Below are 18,913 nucleotides of genomic sequence, written 5' to 3'. Positions count from 1 at the left end.
TTGATGCGCATTTGATGTCTATCTGTTTAGTTAAGTGGAGAAATTATCACACAACATCAGCTGATTCAGGAAAGGACTTTTTGAATGACAGTCAAGTGATGAAGAGCTGGTGTGATACTGCACGTGATGAACAACAGCCAAAGTGCAGGAATTCATGTTGATCTGGACAATTGACAAAACATTTTGATGTCTATGTTGTTGCAGCGGTCAAGATAATTAGCCTATGTTGTGGACAACATTATGTCAAGATTCCTGAGGTAAGATTACAGTCTGTGTACATTTTGACCATTTGTTTTCCGAGTTAAAATGGAGCAATTGGGAACGTAAAAATGGCTTGTTTGTTCTTTTTTTAATAGAAATAGAAAAAATAAAAAGTAAGTTGTTTTTCGTTTTTGCATATAAAACCAAAAAAACACCTTATTTCGATTTTCGTGTGGGTCGGGTTAAATTTGGAATTCCTGTCATTGGTTAAGTGCACAGCCAACATTTCCTATCCTTTCAAAGTAGGAGTTCACCCTTCTAACTCCATTCTATGAATCTATGAATCTATTATCTATTAATTAATCAATTAATAGCTGCCCATATTGTGCCACTGTGCCAAGATAAAGTAAGATTTCTCAATTTCTGCATAAGATTTAGTGTGTATTGACTTATTAATTAACTGCTGTTACTGTAAATAGTTATCTGACTGATATATGCTAGCTACCTAACTAACCATGGGTAATCTTATTCAATAATGCCATACAGCCAAAACAACAGTATCTATTGCTAGACTAGAGATATGCTCCTAGCTATAGTTAGTCAGTTGTTGCACATCTAACTAGCTGGAATGAAGCAAGGGTGTGAATAGTAGACATGTAAGTATATCCTTTCATTGTTTTTTTTCTGTTTTTGTTTTTGTTTTTTTTAGGGGGTAGATCAGCTTTACTATTGCAGATAGATTGTAACTTCCATCAATGTAATATTCTGCATCACTTCCAATCCCCCATATGTTTTTTTTAATTATTGCATATATATATATACAGTATCTCACAATAATAATGATAATATGCCATTTAGCAGACGCTTTTATCCAAAGCGACTTACAGTCATGTGTGCATACATTTTTACGTATAGGTGGTGCCGGGGATCAAACCCACTACCCTGGCACCATGCTCTACCAATTGAGCTACAGAGGACCACAAAAGTGAGTACACCCCTCACATTTTTGTAAATATTTGAGTATATATTTTCATGTGACAACACTGAAGAAATGACACTTTGCTACAATGTAAAGTAGTGAGTGTACAGCTTGCATAACAGTGTACATTTGCTGTCCCCTCAAAATAACTCAACACACAGCCATTAATGTCTAAACCGCTGGCAACAAAAGTGAGTACACCCCTAAGTGAAAATGTCAAAATTGGGCCCAATTAGCCATTTTCCCTCCCCGGTGTCATGTGACTTGTTAGTGTTACAAGGTCTCAGGTGTGAATGGGGAGCAGGTGTGTTAAATTTGGTGTCATCGCTCTCACAATCCCTCATACTGGTCACTGGAAGTTCAACATGGCACCTCATGGCAAAGAACTCTCTGAGGATCTGAAAAAAAGAATTGTTGCTCTACATAAAGATGGCCTGGGCTATAAGAAGATTGCCAAGACCCTGAAACTGAGCTGCAGCACAGTGGCCAAGACCATACAGCGGTTTAACAGGACAGGTTCCACTCAGAACAGGCCTTGCCATGGTCGACCAAAGAAGTTGAGTGCACGTGCTCAGCGTCATATCCAGAGGTTGTCTTTGGGAAATAGACTTATGAGTGCTGCCAGCATTGCTGTAGAGGTTGAAGGGGTGGGGGGTCAGCCTGTCAGTGCTCAGACCATAAGGAAGCCTCTTGATGAGACCAAGTTAAACGTATTTGGTTCAGATGGTGTCAAGCGTGTGTGGCGGCAACCAGGTGAGGAGTACAAAGACAAGTGTGTCTTGCCTACAGTCAAGCATGGTGGTGGGAGTGTCATGGTCTGGGGCTGCATGAGTGCTGCCGGCACTGGGGAGCTACAGTTCATTGAGGGACCAATGAATGCCAACATGTACTGTGACATACTGAAGCAGAGCATGATCCCCTCCCTTCGGAGACTGGGCCGCAGGGCAGTATTTCAACATGATAACGACCCCAAACACACCTCCAAGACGACCACTGCCTTGCTAAAGAAGCTGAGTGTAAAGGTGATGGACTGGCTAAGCATGTCTCCAGACCTAAACCCTATTGAGCATCTGTGGGGCATCCTCAAACGGAAGGTGGAGCAGTGCAAGGTCTCTAACATCCACCAGCTCCGTGATGTCGTCATGGAGGAATGGAAGAGGACTCCAGTGGCAACCTGTGAAGCTCTGGTGAACTCCATGCCCAAGAGGGTTAAGGCAGTGCTGGAAAATGATGGTGGCCACACAAAATATTGACACTTTGGGCCCAATTTGGACATTTTCACTTAGGGGTGTACTCACTTTTGTTGTCAGCGGTTTAGACATTAATGGCTGTGTGTTGTGTTATTTTGAGGGGACAGCAAATTTACACTGTTATACAAGCTGTACACTCACTACTTTACATTGTAGCAGTGTCATTTCTTCAGTGTTGTCACATGAAAAGATATACTCAAATATTTACAAAAATGTGAGGGCTGTACTCACTTTTGTGAGATACTGTATATACACTGCTCCAAAAAATAAAGGGAACACTAAAATAACACATCCTAGATCTGAATGAATGAAATAATCTTATTAAATACTTTTTTCTTTACATAGTTGAATGTGCTGACAACAAAATCACACAAAAATTATCAATGGAAATCAAATGTATCAACCCATGGAGGTCTGGATTTGGAGTCACCCTCAAAATTAAAGTGGAAATCCACACTACAGGCTGATCCAACTTTGATGTAATGTCCTTAAAACAAGTCAAAATGAGGCTCAGTAGTGTGTGTGGCCTCCACGTGCCTGTATGACCTCCCTACAACGCCTGGGCATGCTCCTGATGAGGTGGCGGATGGTCTCCTGAGGGATCTCCTCCCAGACCTGGACTAAAGCATCCGCCAACTCCTGGACAGTCTGTGGTGCAACGTGGCGTTGGTGGATGGAGCGAGACATGATGTTCCAGATGTGCTCAATTGGATTCAGGTCTGGGGAATGGGCGGTCCATAGCATCAATGCCTTCCTCTTGCAGGAACTGCTGACACACTCCAGCCACATGAGGTCTAGCATTGTCTTGCATTAGGAGGAACCCAGGGCCAACCGCACCAGCATATGGTCTCACAAGGGGTCTGAGGATCTAATCTCAGTACCTAATGGCAGTCAGGCTACCTCTGGCGAGCACATGGAGGGCTGTGCAGCCCCCCAAAGAAATGCCAGCCCACACCATGACTGACCCACCGCCAAACCGGTCATGCTGGAGGATGTTGCAGGCAGCAGAACATTCTCCACGGCGTCTCCAGACTCTGCCACGTCTGTCACATGCTCAGTGTGAACCTGCTTTCATCTGTGAAGAGCACAGGGCGCCAGTGGCGAATTTGCCAATCTTGGTGTTCTCTGGCAAATGCCAAACGTCCTGCACGGTGTTGGGCTGTAAGCACAACCCCCACCTGTAGACGTCGGGCCCTCATACCACCCTCATGGAGTCTGTTTCTGACCGTTTGAGCAGACACATGCACATTTGTGGCCTGCTGGAGGTCATTTTGCAGGGCTCTGGCAGTGCTCCTCCTGCTCCTCCTTGCCCAAAGGCGGCGGTAGCAGTCCTGCTGCTGGGTTGTTGCCCTCCTACGGCCTCCTCCATGTCTCCTGATGTACTGGCCTGTCTCCTGGTAGCGCCTCCATGCTCTGGACACTACGCTGACAGACACAGCAAACCTTCTTGCCACAGCTCGCATTGATGTGCCATCCTGGATGAGCTGCACTACCTGAGCCACTTGTGTGGGTTGTAGACTCCGCCTCATGCTACCACTAGAGTGAAAGCACCGCCAGCATTCAAAAGTGACCAAAACATCAGCCAGGAAGCATAGGAACTGAGAAGTGGTCTGTGGTCACCACCTGCAAAACCAGTCCTTTATTGGGGGTGTCTTGCTAATTGCCTATAATTTCCACCTGTTGTCTATTCCATTTGCAGAACAGCATGTGAAATGTATTGTCAATCAGTGTTGCTTCCTAAGTGGACAGTTTGATTTCACAGAAGTGTGATTGACTTGGAGTTACATTGTGTTGTTTAAGTGTTAATTGTTTTGAGCAGTGTATATGTACATATACACAGACACACATACATATATACACATATACAGTGGGGAGAACAAGTATTTGATACACTGCCGATTTTGCAGGTTTTCCTACTTACAAAGCATGTAGAGGTCTGTCAGTTTTATCATAGGTACACTTCAACTGTGAGAGATCTAAAACAAAAATCCAGAAAATCACATTGTATAATTTTTAAGTAATTAATTTGCATTTTATTGCATGACATAAGTATTTGATCACCTACCAACCAGTAAGAATTCCGGCTCTCACAGACCTGTTAGTTTTTCTTTAAGAAGCCCTCCTGTTCTCCACTCATTACCTGTATTAACTGCACCTGTTTGAACTCGTTACCTGTATAAAAGACACCTGTCCACACACTCAATCAAACAGACTCCAACCTCTCCACAATGGCCAAGACCAGAGAGCTGTGTAAGGACATCAGGGATAAAATTGTAGACCTGCACAAGGCTGGGATGGGCTACAGGACAATAGGCAAGCAGCTTAGTGAGAAGGCAACAACTGTTGGCGCAATTATTAGAAAATGGAAGAAGTTCAAGATGACAGTCAATCACCCTCGGTCTGGGGCTCCATGCAAGATCTCACCTTGTGGGGCATCAATGATCATGAGGAAGGTGAGGGATCAGCCCAGAACTACACGGCAGGACCTGGTCAATGACCTGAAGAGAGCTGGGACCACAGTCTCAAAGAAAACCATTAGTAACACACTACGCCGTCATGGATTAAAATCCTGCAGCGCACGCAAGGTCCCCCTGCTCAAGCCAGCGCATGTCCAGGTCCGTCTGAAGTTTGCCAATGACCATCTGGATGATCCAGAGGAGGAATGGGAGAAGGTCATGTGGTCTGATGAGACAAAAATAGAGCTTTTTGGTCTAAACTCCACTCGCCGTGTTTGGAGGAAGAAGAAGGATGAGTACAACCCCAAGAACACCATCCCAACTGTGAAGCATGGAGGTGGAAACATCATTCTTTGGGGATACTTTTCTGCAAAGGGGACAGGACGACTGCACCGTATTGAGGGGAGGATGGATGGGGCCATGTATCGCGAGATCTTGGCCAACAACCTCCTTCCCTCAGTAAGAGCATTGAAGATGGGTCGTGGCTGGGTCTTCCAGCATGACAACGACCTGAAACACACAGCCAGGGCAACTAAGGAGTGGCTCCGTAAGAAGCATCTCAAGGTCCTGGAGTGGCCTAGCCAGTCTCCAGACCTGAACCCAATAGAAAATCTTTGGAGGGAGCTGAAAGTCCGTATTGCCCAGCGACGGCCCTAAAACCTGAAGGATCTGGAGAAGGTCTGTATGGAGGAGTGGGCCAAAATCCCTGCTGCAGTGTGTGCAAACCTGGTCAAGACCTACAGGAAACGTATGATCTCTGTAATTGCAAACAAAGGTTTCTGTACCAAATATTAAGTTCTGCTTTTCTGATGTATCAAATACTTATGTCATGCAATAAAATGCAAATGAATTACTTAAAAATCATACAATGTGATTTTCTGGATTTTTGTTTTAGATTCCGTCTCTCACAGTTGAAGTGTACCTATGATAAAAATTACAGACCTCTACATGCTTTGTAAGTAGGAAAACCTGCAAAATCGGCAGTGTATCAAATACTTGTTCTCCCCACTGTATATATATATACACATACATACATATCCTTTAAAAATATATGTATTTCCCTTTATTACTTTCCAACCCCACCATCCCCTCCCTAATTGGAGTAAACTAGTGAACAACAATGCTTAGGCCTCTACTTCTTGCTTATACATACTATATACATTTTATGGACACAGTCACTAATTATATTTTGTTTGTTTTTACTCCTGAACTTCCTCCAATCATTTTCATGATGTCCATCTGGTATGCTTCTATATGCCATATCTTTCTAACTGTGCTCTTTCACAAAAGCTCACAATATATAACCTATATACCTATTATGGACACAGCATGTCTTACACTAGTTATCTTGTTGTTATTAGTTGTTGTTATTAGTCCCATCCTTCAGCTCCATTCAACACCTCCCATCTATCTCTTAACACCATCCATATTGGATTTCTATTTGCCATATATTTTTCAACTGTACTGTGATGTTTTACAAAAGTTCTGAACCTTTCTATTCTCATTGTTTCTACAGTTTGTGAATTGAAAATAAACATATTTGCTAAAAGTATTATTATTGATCGATTGACTATGACTTTTCAGATCACCCAGTAGTGCTATCTGCAGGGTCAGCTCCATGCAAATATTGCAATCCTTCAGCCATTCCTGGACCTGTGTCCAGAAACAAGCTACAAATGGACAGTACCAAAACAAATGATCTAATGATTCTGTCTCTTCACAGCCAAATCTGCAGAGCTGGGAAGATTGTATCCCCATACAAATAACATTCTATTGGTAGCAAAAATTGTATATAATAATTTAAATTGAAAAATTATAAGTTTTGAATCCGGCGTTGTTTTGCGTATCAGTTCATAAACACTATGCCATGGAATCGGTACATCAAAAATCTCTTCCCAACTATTTTGCAATCTATATGGGACGGCTGTCAATCTTTTGGTCCTTAAATTAAACTGGTAAACTTTTTTATTTATCACAATTTTCCTTTACCAATTATGTTCTTTATTGCAAGGCCGACAGACAAGTTCCTTACTTTTTCCTCCTTCCACTTTCCTCTTCCGTTTTCGCGGTAATGCTGCTATTATTTGGTTGTAATTTTGGGTAGAGCAGACATTTCCATATGTTTTTGTTAGTTGCATGTGCGACATAACTCCACCATTCCTACCGATAATATCATTTACGAAGAGTATAACTTTTTTTTTTTTTTCTCAAAAAAGAACCTTTTTTTTAATCAAATAGTATATTTGAGTTTAACCACAATATTTGTTGCAATATTTGTTCTGTCATTTCCGGAGGATTAAATTGAAATTGCAACCAACTTTCTATGGCTTGTTTTAGAAATAGTGATATTTGGGGGATTATTTCCTTTTCAAATACCTGAAAGTGAGGGATTGTAATCTGAATAAAAGGAAAAAGTCCCTTCTTGAACATTGGGTGAGACAATCTTACTAGTTTGCTAGAGAACCAGTTCGGATTTAAGTATAATTTTTGTATGACTGAAGCTTTTAGTGATAGGTCTAATGCTTTAATATTTAATAATTTCTGTCCTAATTCATATTCATTATATAAATAGGCCCGTTTAATTTTGTCTGGCTTGCCGTTCCAAATAAAATGGAATATTTCTTTCTCATATAATTTAAAAAACTGTTCGCTAGGCGTAGGCAAGACCATAAGCAAATAGGTAAACTGGGATAATACTAAAGAGTTAATCAGGCTGATTTTTCCACAAATTGACAGGTATTTACCTTTCCATGGTAGCAAGATCTTATCTATTTTTGCTAACTTTCTATTATTTTTTTTTGGAGTGAGATCATTTATTTCATTTGGGATATGTATTCCGAGTATATCCACATCACCATCAGACCATGTTATTGGTAAACTACATGGTAATGTAAAAATAATACGTAATATAGGACATTTATCATAATTTGGTTGTAATCCAGAGAGGTTATAACATTTATCTATATCCTCTATGAGGCTGTGGAGGGATTCAAGTTGTGGATTTAAAAGAAAACATGAATCATCAGTGTACAATGACACCTTTGTTTTTAAGCCCTGGATTTCTAATCCCTTGATATTATTGCTAACATCTCGATGGCAATAATAAATAGATATGCCGATAGTGGACAACCTTGTTTCACTCCTCTTGACAGTTTAAAACTTTCTGAGAAATAGATGTTATTTACTATTTTACACCTAGGGTTACTATACATGAGATTGTCCAAAATTGAAATGCTCCAGGCATTTATATATAAACCCCAGTCGTACTTTATCAAATGCCTTTTCGAAGTCTGCTATGAATATTAGGCTTGGCTTCCCAGATATTTCCTAGTGTTCTATTGTTTCCAGTACTTGCTTTATATTATCTCCAATGTATCGCCCATGTAAAAAACCTGTCTGATTAGAATGAATAATGTCCGACAATACCTTTTTAATTCTATGCGCTATACATTTTGCTAGAATTTTTGCATCACAACACTGAAGTCTAAGGGGCCGCCAATTTTTTTAATGGACTGGATCTGTCACGCCCTGGTTCTGGGGACTATTAAATGTTGAGCCAGGGTGTGGATTTTCTATTGTTTAGTTTTCTAGGTTTGTGTTCTAGTTCATGTTTATCTATGTTGGCCAGGGTGGTTCCCAATCAGAAGCAGCTGTAGCTTGTTGTCTCTGATTGGGGAGCATACTTAAGGCAGCCTGTTTGGCACGGTTATTTTGTGGGATCTTGTTCCGGAAGGTTTGTGTTCAACCCAGGACTTCACGTATCGTTTGTTTTGTTGTTTTGGTTCGTGTTGTGTACTGCAATAAAAGAATGTACGCATATTACGCTGCGCCTTGCTCCGCTTCATCTAACGACGATCGTGACTGAAGATCCCACCTCGACTGGATCAAGCAGTGTGACGAGGAGAGAAGATGGACCTGGGAGGAGATGAGTGAGAGTCTGGCAAGAGGGATGGAGGCCATGAGCACGGGGGAGAGACAAGCCCAAACATTTTTTAGGGGGGGGCTCACGCCGTGGACGACGAGGCAGCGGAAGGCCGCGATAGAGCGGTTCAGCAGGTTGGCAGAGGAGGCCGCCAGGTTACGGGGGCCACTGGTCACGAGGGAGAAGGATAGTGTGGAGGCACGGCGAGAGGAACTGATAGGCAGCAGAGGGAGCGGAGGTTTATGAGGAAACCCAGTCCCGCTCCTCGCACCAAGCAAGTGGTGTGTGTCACCAGTCCGGTCCGGCCCGTTCCTGATTCCCGCACAAGGCCAGTGGTGTGTGTTCCCAGTACGGTCAGGCCCGTTCCTGCTCCCCGCACTAAGCCTGTGGTGCGCGTCGACAGCCCGGTCCGGCCTGTTCCTGCTCCCCGCACCAAGCCAGTGGTGCGCGTCGTCAGCCCGGTCCGGCCTGTTCCTGCTCCCCGCACCAAGCCAATGGTGCGCGTCATCAGTCCGGTCCGGCCCGTTACTGCTCCCCGCACCAAGCCAATGGTGCGCGTCGTCAGCCCGGTCCGTTCCTGCTCCCCGCACCAAGCCAGTGGTGCGCGTCGTCAGTCCGGCACGGTCCGTGCCTGTTCCACCGGTGCCTGGTCCGGCACCGGTCAGCTGCTCCACGCCGGAGCCAGAGCAATCCGCTCCACCGGTGTTCAGTCCAGCTCCGGCCAGCGGGGCCGGTCCAGACCAGGGGCGCTACGGGGGGGTAGAGATAGAGGGGTGGTCACGCCCAGAGCCGGATCCGCCGCCGAGGCGGAATGCCCACCCGGCCCCTACCCTCTTGTGTTTGGTTGGCGCGGTCGCAGTCCGTGCCTTTTGGGGGGGTACTGTCACGCCCTGGCTCTGGGGACTATTAAATGTTGAGCCAGGGTGTGGATTTTCTATTGTTTAGTTTTCTAGGTTTGTGTTCTAGTTCATGTATATCTATGTTGGCCAGGGTGGTTCCCAATCAGAGGCAGCTGTAGCTTGTTGTCTCTGCTTGGGGACCATACTTAGGCAGCCTGTTTGGCACGGTTATTTTGTGGGATCTTGTTCCGGAAGGTTTGTGTTCAACCCAGGACTTCACGTATCGTTTGTTTTGTTGTTTTGGTTCGTGTTGTGTACTGCAATAAAAGAATGTACGCATATCACGCTGCGCCTTGGTCCGCTTCATCTAACAACGATCGTGACAGGATCTTTATATTTTCCACTTGTATCCTGTTTCAGTAATAATGAAATCAGGCCTTCTTCTTGGGTGTCTGATAATCTACCATTTACATAGGAGTGGTTAAAACATGCTAATAACGGTCCTCTGAGTATATCAAAAAAGGTTTGGTATACCTCGACTGGTATGCCATCAAACCCTGGAGTTTACCCGAACTTAAAGTCTTTAATTGCATCCAGAAGTTCCTCCTCTGTAATTTCACCTTCACATGAGTCTTTCTGTATGGTTGTTAATTTTACATTATCAATAGAAAAAAATCTCTACAATTTGCTTCAGTTAGAGGAGATGGAGGCAACTGAAACGAAAACATACAGTGAGGGAAAAAAGTATTTGATCCCCTGCTGATTTTGTACGTTTGCCCACTGACAAAGAAATTATCAGTCTATAATTTTAATGGTAGGTTTATCATCCAATAGGCTTTGATTAAATTTCCAATATCCTCGCCCACGTGGAAATTCAGTAAGAGTAATGTATTAATTATATAATGGTCCGACCGCATTCTGTCCCCTATCCTATCAACACTTTTTAAACTTTTGGTGCCAATGAGAATGACATAAGAAAGAAGTCAAGACCACTAGCTTGATTGAGTCTCCACCATGTATATCTCACTAGATCAGGATATTTAAGCCTCCATATATCTACTAGTTCTAATGTATCCATGACATTCACGATTTCCTTAAGAGCATGAGGGTGATTGTTTGTAGTGTGATTTCCTTTACGGTCCATTGAGCTATTTAAAACTGTATTATAATCTCCCACCATAATAATAGAGTCTTGAATTGCTTGCAAGGTCGATAATGTATTATATATATTTTCAAAGAAGTGTGGATCATCATTATTTGGTCCGTAAAGGTTAATGAGACATATTTGTTTATGGTCAAATAACATATTTAAAATAATCCATCTACCTTGCGTATCTGTTTGGACAATTTGCACATTCGGATCGAAATTACTTTTAATTAATATCATCACCCCTTTTGAGTTTCTTAGCCCATGGGAGAAGTATATTTGCTCATTCCTTTTTCCAAGCAACTTCATCTAGAATTGTTGAATGGGTTTCCTGTAAACAATAGATATTATATTCCTTCTCTTTGAGCCATATAAATATTGTTCTTCTTTTGTTATTATCTGCTAAGCCATTACAATTATAACTGGCTATACTTATTTCACCACATACCATAATGAGATACAAGTTTCAAATCTATTTGTCATTATATATGTTTGTAAATTTACCAATAAAAAATGCCATAGTGATTGAGTGTCCATATAGCTATACCATGATATTTGCAATATTACTAAATAACCCTCCAATTGTTCTCAACTAATTCCCCCGCTAAAACCCCTCCCCATCCCAAGATGGGCCGTCATCCCAGTGATCAGCATACCATCTCTGGGTGGATTTAATGGTGCTCTGTGGGATGTTCAAAGTTTCGGTTATGTTTTTATAACCCAAACCTGATCTGTACTTCTCCACAACTTTGTCCCTGACCTGTTTGGCGAACTCCTTGGTCTTCATGGTGCCTTGCTTGGTGGTGCCCCTTAGTGGTGTTGCGGACTCTGGGGCCTTTCAGAACAGGTGTATATGTACTGAGATCATGTGACAGAGCATGTGACACTTAGATTGCACACAGGTGGACTTTATTTAACTAATTATGTGACTTCTGAAGGTAATTGGTTGCACCAGATCTTATTTAGGGGCTTCATAGCAAAGGGATACATATGCACGCACCACTTTTCCGTTATTTATTGTATCCGATTTTGGACTATTTTGTGTATGTCCATTACATGAAATGTAAAAAAAACATTCATTTAAATTACAGGTTGTAATGCAACAAAATAGGAAAAATGCCAAGGGGGATGAATACTTTTGCAAGGCACTGTATGTATGTTTTGCTGTTGCTAGGTGGAGATATGGTCTCATTGTGCCTACCTATACTTTTATTCCTGTAACTGCAAGAAAATAAATGTATATCAAACCATGTAGAAATGTTGACCCGGATGTCACACATTGGCCCCTTTATTTATAGAAAGACCCGTATACACCTCTTTTACGGGTGCTTAGGTTGATTTATATTGTATTAGGGGTAGGGATGGGCACAGTTATTCATTTGTCTAAAATGTAATTAAATTATCTGTGACATTGCTACATACAAGGATAGACCATAACATTATACATTTTAATAAAACAGCATTTTTATGAGTTTTATGAGTGTGCCGCATATAAAAGACATCCCGGTTCTAATCAATGCAAAATTGAATTATAATTACGGAATTAAGTTGGCTAAATGAGAAGGAGTAGGCTACAAGGATCAACCAACAGGTAGGCTGTTGTTTATTATGAACCAGAGTTGTTGTAGACAAGGATGCGGGAGCACAGCAAAATAGCCTCAATTAGCCTTGCTAGCTAGCTAACTTAGCTGGCTAGTGTAGCTAACTAGCTTCTTTATATCGATTTGATGCAGTTAAGACACTACCAGACAAGATGGTAGATAACATATTGCAGTAACAAGTTTGTCTTGCAAATTGGACGCTATTTACATAAATTGAAAGTAAATGAATGTGGGAAGAAAAATGATGCTCTTTACTACCCACTGCCTAGCTAGCTGATTGTTTAGCTGAAGTTGTCCTATAACACTGCGCCAAGTGACAATTTTCTCTGTTGTGGTACTTTCTTGCTGTATTAACATATTTGACGCATGGTCGACTGCTGGACACAAACACAAATTGTTATCTAACTTCGGACGCTTATTCTGATTGCAGCGGTCTCTAGTTTTCTGTTTTATTAATGAAAAATGTTCCTGGTTACAATGGCGAATTGCACTGACCTGCTGAGGGTGTCAGCTTCTCATATCAGGTTAATATTGCCATCTACTGGTCATTTTTAAAGGTAAAATGTGTCTACTGCACCATGACTGGCATTTAAAGAAGAGGGAATCAATCAAATCAAATGGAAATAATTTGTAATGCATCAATCAAGTAATGCATTTAATTTGTATTGGTTTAATGTGTCAACAACATTTATTGATTTTGAATCCATTTATTGATCTTGAATTGCATTGCAATGTCTGCATATGATTCCAAATCCGCCAGCTGAGAAACCCATCTCCTCATTCCGCTAAGGATCTCCGTCTACCAACAGGAAAAAATAATTTCTACAAATTTGTTGGCTTTTGTAGGTATTGGTGTCATGGCAACTAACTCAACAAATGCTAGCCTCCATGACCTAAATGGAGAGAGATTTTCGAGATGACAAGTGAGGAGCTGGCAGAAGCCAGTCATCGCAAGTTAATAATTTAAGAGCTTAAACTGTACATTATGTCACATGTAGAGTTGAGGCTGTCTTTATATCACTAAATATGCGCGTAGAGTCGTGAAATTTTGTATTTGTAATCTTGAATATTTTAAAATGTATGAGACCTACTTTTTTTGCCAGGGAGGTTTAAATCGTCGCGAGTCTACTCTCTCCGTATCAGACACACCTGTCCCTGCTCCTCTTGTGTCCCTCCTCTACCTGTCTGTGCTGAAACAACAAGCAGAGCGTCTCTCCTGAGTCACACGAGCAAGTCCCCATTGAATTAAAATAAATTATATAAAGTGTATTTAGACTATCCGCATATCCCCAGTAATTAATGATATTATTTGAATAGTGAAATCATTTAAAATGCCCATCCCTAATTAGGGGGTAACTCATCTCATCCACTACCAATGGATGTTGAAGTTATGCATACACTATATATCTCAAGTAAGGATTCAGTAAGTAAGTATACGGCCTTGAGTGATTAAAAGTGAGATTAATCGTGTTGAAGCAGCACACAAGCACAAACAAACAAACACACTCATGGGTTGATGCTATCCTGCAGGGCTGAGTGGTATCTTTAATCAGACTAATAGAGTTCGCCCTGTTAGTGATAAAGAGCTTTACTCAGGGAACTTAGGCCTATCTGCCCCGCAGGGATAATCACCATGTATTTTGAAAAGAGTCCACCTGGTTTTTATACAGTACTCAAAACCATTCCATAATTTTATCATACATTTACAACAGCAACAGGGTATGTTGTACTACAGAGACAATTTCGGTGGGTGTGTGTCAGTGAAAGCATGGTGCCTGTCTGAGACAGAATCAGCTCTATCCTGAAACCAGTCTATTGATCTCCAAAACCAATCACCTCTTGATTCCCATTAAAACCAGTCGTCTTCATTGATCTCAATTAAAACCAGTCAATCACCTCAATTTATTTTAGTATTGGCCCACTCTAAGGCCATTCACTTCCATTGATCCCTGTGTCTCTCTCCTGTGAACTCATTCACTTATAAGCCTTACAGTGGGGAAAAAAAGTATTTAGTCAGCCACCAATTGTGCAAGTTCTCCCACTTAAAAAGATGAGAGAGGCCTGTAATTTTCATCATAGGTACACGTCAACTATGACAGACAAATTGAGGAAAATTTTTTCCAGAAAATCACATTGTAGGATTTTTAATGAATTTATTTGCAAATTATGGTGGAAAATAAGTATTTGGTCACCTACAAACAAGCAAGATTTCTGGCTCTCACAGACCTGTAACTTCTTATTTAAGTGGCTCCTCTGTCCTCCACTCGTTACCTGTATTAATGGCACCTGTTTGAACTTGTTATCAGTATAAAAGACACCTGTCCACAACCTCAAACAGTCACACTCCAAACTCCACTATGGCCAAGACCAAAGAGCTGTCAAAGGACACCAGAAACAAAATTGTAGACCTGCCCAGGCTGGGAAGACTGCATCTGCAATAGGTAAAAAGCTTGGTTTGAAGAAATCAACTGTGGGAGCAATTATTAGGAAATGGAAGACATACAAGACCACTGATAATCTCCCTCGATCTGGGGCTCCACGCAAGATCTCACCCCGTGGGGTCAAAATGATCACAAGAACGCTGAGCAAAAATCCCAGAACCACATGGGGGGACCTAGTGAATGACCTGCAGAGAGCCGGGACCAAAATAACAAAGCCTACCATCAGTAACACACTACGCCGCCAGGGACTCAAATCCTGCAGTGCGAGACGTGTCCCCCTGCTTAAGCCAGTACATGTCCAGGCCCGTCTGAAGTTTGCTAGAGTGCATTTGGATGATCGAGAAGAGGATTGGGAGAATGTCATATGGTCAGATGAAACCAAAATATAACTTTTTGGTAAAAACTCAACTCGTCGTGTTTGGAGGACAAAGAATACTGAGTTGCATCCAAAGAACACCATACCTACTGTGAAGCATGGGGGTGGAAACATCATGCTTTGGGGCTGTTTTTCTGCAAAGGGACCAGGACGACTGATCCGTGTAAAGGAAAGAATGAATGGGGCCATGTATCGTGAGATTTTGAGTGAAAACCTCCTTCCATCAGCAAGTGCATTGAAGATGAAACGTGGCTGGGTCTTTCAGCATGACAATGATCCCAAACACAGCACCCGGGCAACGAAGAAGTGGCTTCGTAAGAAGCATTTCAAGGTCCTGGAGTGGCCTAGCCAGTCTCCAGATCTCAACCCCATAGAAAATCTTTGGAGGGAGTTGAAAGTCCGTGTTGCCCAGCGACAGCCCCAAAACATCACTGCTCTAGAAGAGATCTGCATGGAGGAATGGGCCAAAATACCAGCAACAGTGTGTGAAAACCTTGTGAAGACTTACAGAAAACGTTTGACCTGTGTTTACAGGCCTCTCTCAGCGTACGGCCCAGTACATCACTGGGGCAAAGCTCCCTGCCATCCAGGACCTCTATACCAGGCGGTGTCAGAGGAAGGCCCTCAAAATTGTCAAAGACTCCAGTCACCCTAGTCATAGACTGTTCTCTCTGCTACCGCACGGCAAGCGGTACCGGAGTGCCAAGTCTAGGTCCAAAAGACTTCTCAACAGCTTCTACCCCCAAGCCATAAGACTCCTGAACAGCTAATCATGGCTACCCGGACTATTTGCACTGCCCCCCACCCCATCCTTTTACGCTGCTGCTACTCTGTTAAGTATTTATGCATAGTCACTTTAACTCTACCCACATGTACATATTACCTCAACTACCTCAACTAGCCGGTGCCCCCGCACATTGACTATGCAACGGTACCCCCCTGTATATATAGCCTCCCTACTGTCACTTTATTTTATTGTATATATAGCCTCCCTACTGTCACTTTATTTTACTTCTGCTCTTTTTTTCTCAACACTTTTTTGTTGTTGTTTTATTCTTACTTTTTTGTTTAAAATAAATGCACTGTTGGTTAAGGGCTGTAAGTAAGCATTTCACTGTAATGTCTGCACCTGTTGTATTCGGCGCATGTGAATTATAAAATTTGATTTGATTTGATTTGATTTTTAAGTGGGAGAAATTGCACAATTGGTGGCTGACTAAATACTTTTTTTCCCCCACTGTATCTATGGCCAGAGCCGTTTCTAACCTTCTGGACTGACCTGGGAGGATCAGGGGTCAGGGGTTAGGGGTCAGAGAAATAATGCATCTTGTGGCACATTTTTTACCCCCCCTCTGACCTTTCACCTTTTCAGGCTGGACCGGCCTGCTAAGATGGAGCAGGACCAGGAGTGTGTGTGTGTTTGGTAGGACTGGCTGGCCCAGATGTAGTGTGTGTAGTGTGCGTGCGGTAGATACGGTGTGTGTGTAGCCGGACTGACCCAGATGTGTGACAAAATTGTTAGTCCCAAAATGGCAGTGACTTTTAGGAGCGACCTCTGTGTGGTGCGTCATGGGGGGTATTTTTACTTTCCACACGTCACACGTGTATAAATGAGGGATTAATGTGCCAGTATTTGGACAAGAACAGTACAGGTCAGTACATAATAATACAGTACATAATAATACAGTACATAACACAGCCTAGCCTAGCAGTGTTTCCGACACATAAACTAGCAGACTTTCAAACACCAAAACACGTTTGCTTTTTTTGTGCAGTTATGTAGGCCTATATCTGAATGTGTTTAGCATCTATACTTACGTTCTAGGCTACAGTAGTTGTGTATGTAGGGTACTGCACGTATTTGATCATTGATAGCATCCTTGCTAGTGGCTGTAAATGTGATTAGCTTTAGCCTTTCCTCCCAGCGGTCGAGCTGCTCTGATGGGGGTTTCATGCTAGCATTAGCATAGTGTGTTCTTGTTCTAGCATTAGAACGTTATATTAATAGAGATATTTTCCTAGAGTCACCTCCAGGGAAATGTGATCCCTCTGCTGTTCCATGGGGGGAAACCATATCCCTTGTGCCCTCAGTAACCCTGTTGACCATACTACACACACACACCTGGCACGCACCATACACACACACACATACACACACATACACACTTATACTGTTCTAGTCTTTGTTCACTCAAGGTAAACTCGGCCCCAGCATAATCCTAAAATCAGTCAGACACTTGCTGAATCAGCTCAACAATCACACACACACACACACTGCTTGAAAGGTTGTCAGAGTGGTCTTTGTGGTGTTAAAGAGATTAAAGTTGGGGTTTAAGCCCCCCGTCATCCATCGCTCAGCACTTATTAGTCATACAGTGCTTGGCTCATCATTATCCTACATATTCCTGAGCGATTTATGTAGTTAACCAGGAACTGGTGTTTGGTGAGTCGGTCCCTGTTTCCCAACACCAGACTGTACAGAAGAGAGGGCATTGTTTCAGTCTCACACAGTCAGTCACACACTCAGATCCTCACACATCTACAGTGTAGATGTAGTATAAAGTGAGTCAAGCGTGAGAAGCAGAGAAACTCAATCTTAGAATTTTAGAATAGAACAGCAGCTAAAACTGGCTCAACCAAACCAGTCCAGAGCAACCACAGAACTAGAATTTTATTTATATGAGAGCAAGCCAGTGTTCACACAGCCAGACCAGTTAACAGACAGACAGACAGACAGACAGACAGACAGACAGACAGACAGACAGACAGACAGACAGACAGACAGACAGACGGACAGACGGGCAGACGGGCAGACAAATGTACCTGCAGGACTGATGGAGCAGACAAGTGATTCTGTCCGGCCTTGGTTGTGCTGCTCCGTCTGAGTCTGATACTCCTTCCCCTTATCTGTCATCCAGTAAAGTGCTCCCCTACTCTTTTTTTTCTTCTTCTTATGCTCTCCTCTTGTCCCCCGTTTGTCTGTTCTTTTATACGCTTTTCTCTCTCTTCTCTGTTTCTCCCTCTTTTGTGTCCTTACATTTTCTCCAAGTGGTCCAGATAGAAGGAAAGAGAGGGGGATGTGTGTGTGAGAGAGAGTGTGTGGTTTGATCCTTAAAGAAGGGATGGAGGCTTAGAGGGGAGGATGGACGGATGGAGAGGGAGCGATTGCCCTGACAGATGACTGTAAAGGATAGAGTGAAGGGGTGGGGCCAGGGAGTAGTGGTTGGATCAGACCTACCATGCAGAAATGAATCGGTGCTAATTAAATGTAACATGCACACTCTCTCACACTAGACACACACACACATACCCTCTCTTTCATGCTACAACCCCCTGTGCCTAAACACACTAACCTATCCTCTTTCCCCTGGACAGATGGTCATGACTGAAAAGTGACAGAGCAGGAGAAAGAGAGGGACAGATCAAGATAGAAAATGAATAGATGGAGAGAGATCGGTGAGATGGGGACAGGGAGGGGAAAAAGAGAGGGTGACCAAGATGGAGAACAAGGGGAAAGGAGATGGCTGATAACCCTCACACGTGCATGCACAGACACACACTCGGGTTGGTCGGCGGTGTGTTTAGTGCAGTTTGTCATTGAGGTATATTGAGCGGCTAATGCACGTCATTGTCACCTATGCTGGACACTCAGAGAATGACCCAACCATCCTGCAAAGTGTCCTGTGAGTGTACTAAGCCTA

General features: G+C 42.7%; 1 protein-coding gene across 1 annotated transcript in view; it reads right to left on the bottom strand.

Annotated features, from left to right (window-relative positions):
* The window catches only part of LOC121571594 (filamin A-interacting protein 1-like), a 63,647-nt gene extending 45,300 nt beyond the window's left edge, over nucleotides 1–18,347 (bottom strand). Inside the window, exon 1 of the mRNA XM_041883144.2 lies at nucleotides 18,036–18,347. The gene's annotated coding sequence lies outside the window, so the exon portion shown is untranslated. The remainder of the gene's footprint in view (nucleotides 1–18,035) is intronic.
* Nucleotides 18,348–18,913: the final 566 nt, after the last annotated feature.

This window comes from Coregonus clupeaformis, chromosome 40 (assembly GCF_020615455.1).
Source record: "Coregonus clupeaformis isolate EN_2021a chromosome 40, ASM2061545v1, whole genome shotgun sequence".
Classification (NCBI taxonomy): Eukaryota; Metazoa; Chordata; class Actinopteri; order Salmoniformes; family Salmonidae; genus Coregonus; species Coregonus clupeaformis.
Note: the sequence above shows the minus strand (reverse complement) of the source record. Positions and strands in the feature narration are given on the sequence as shown.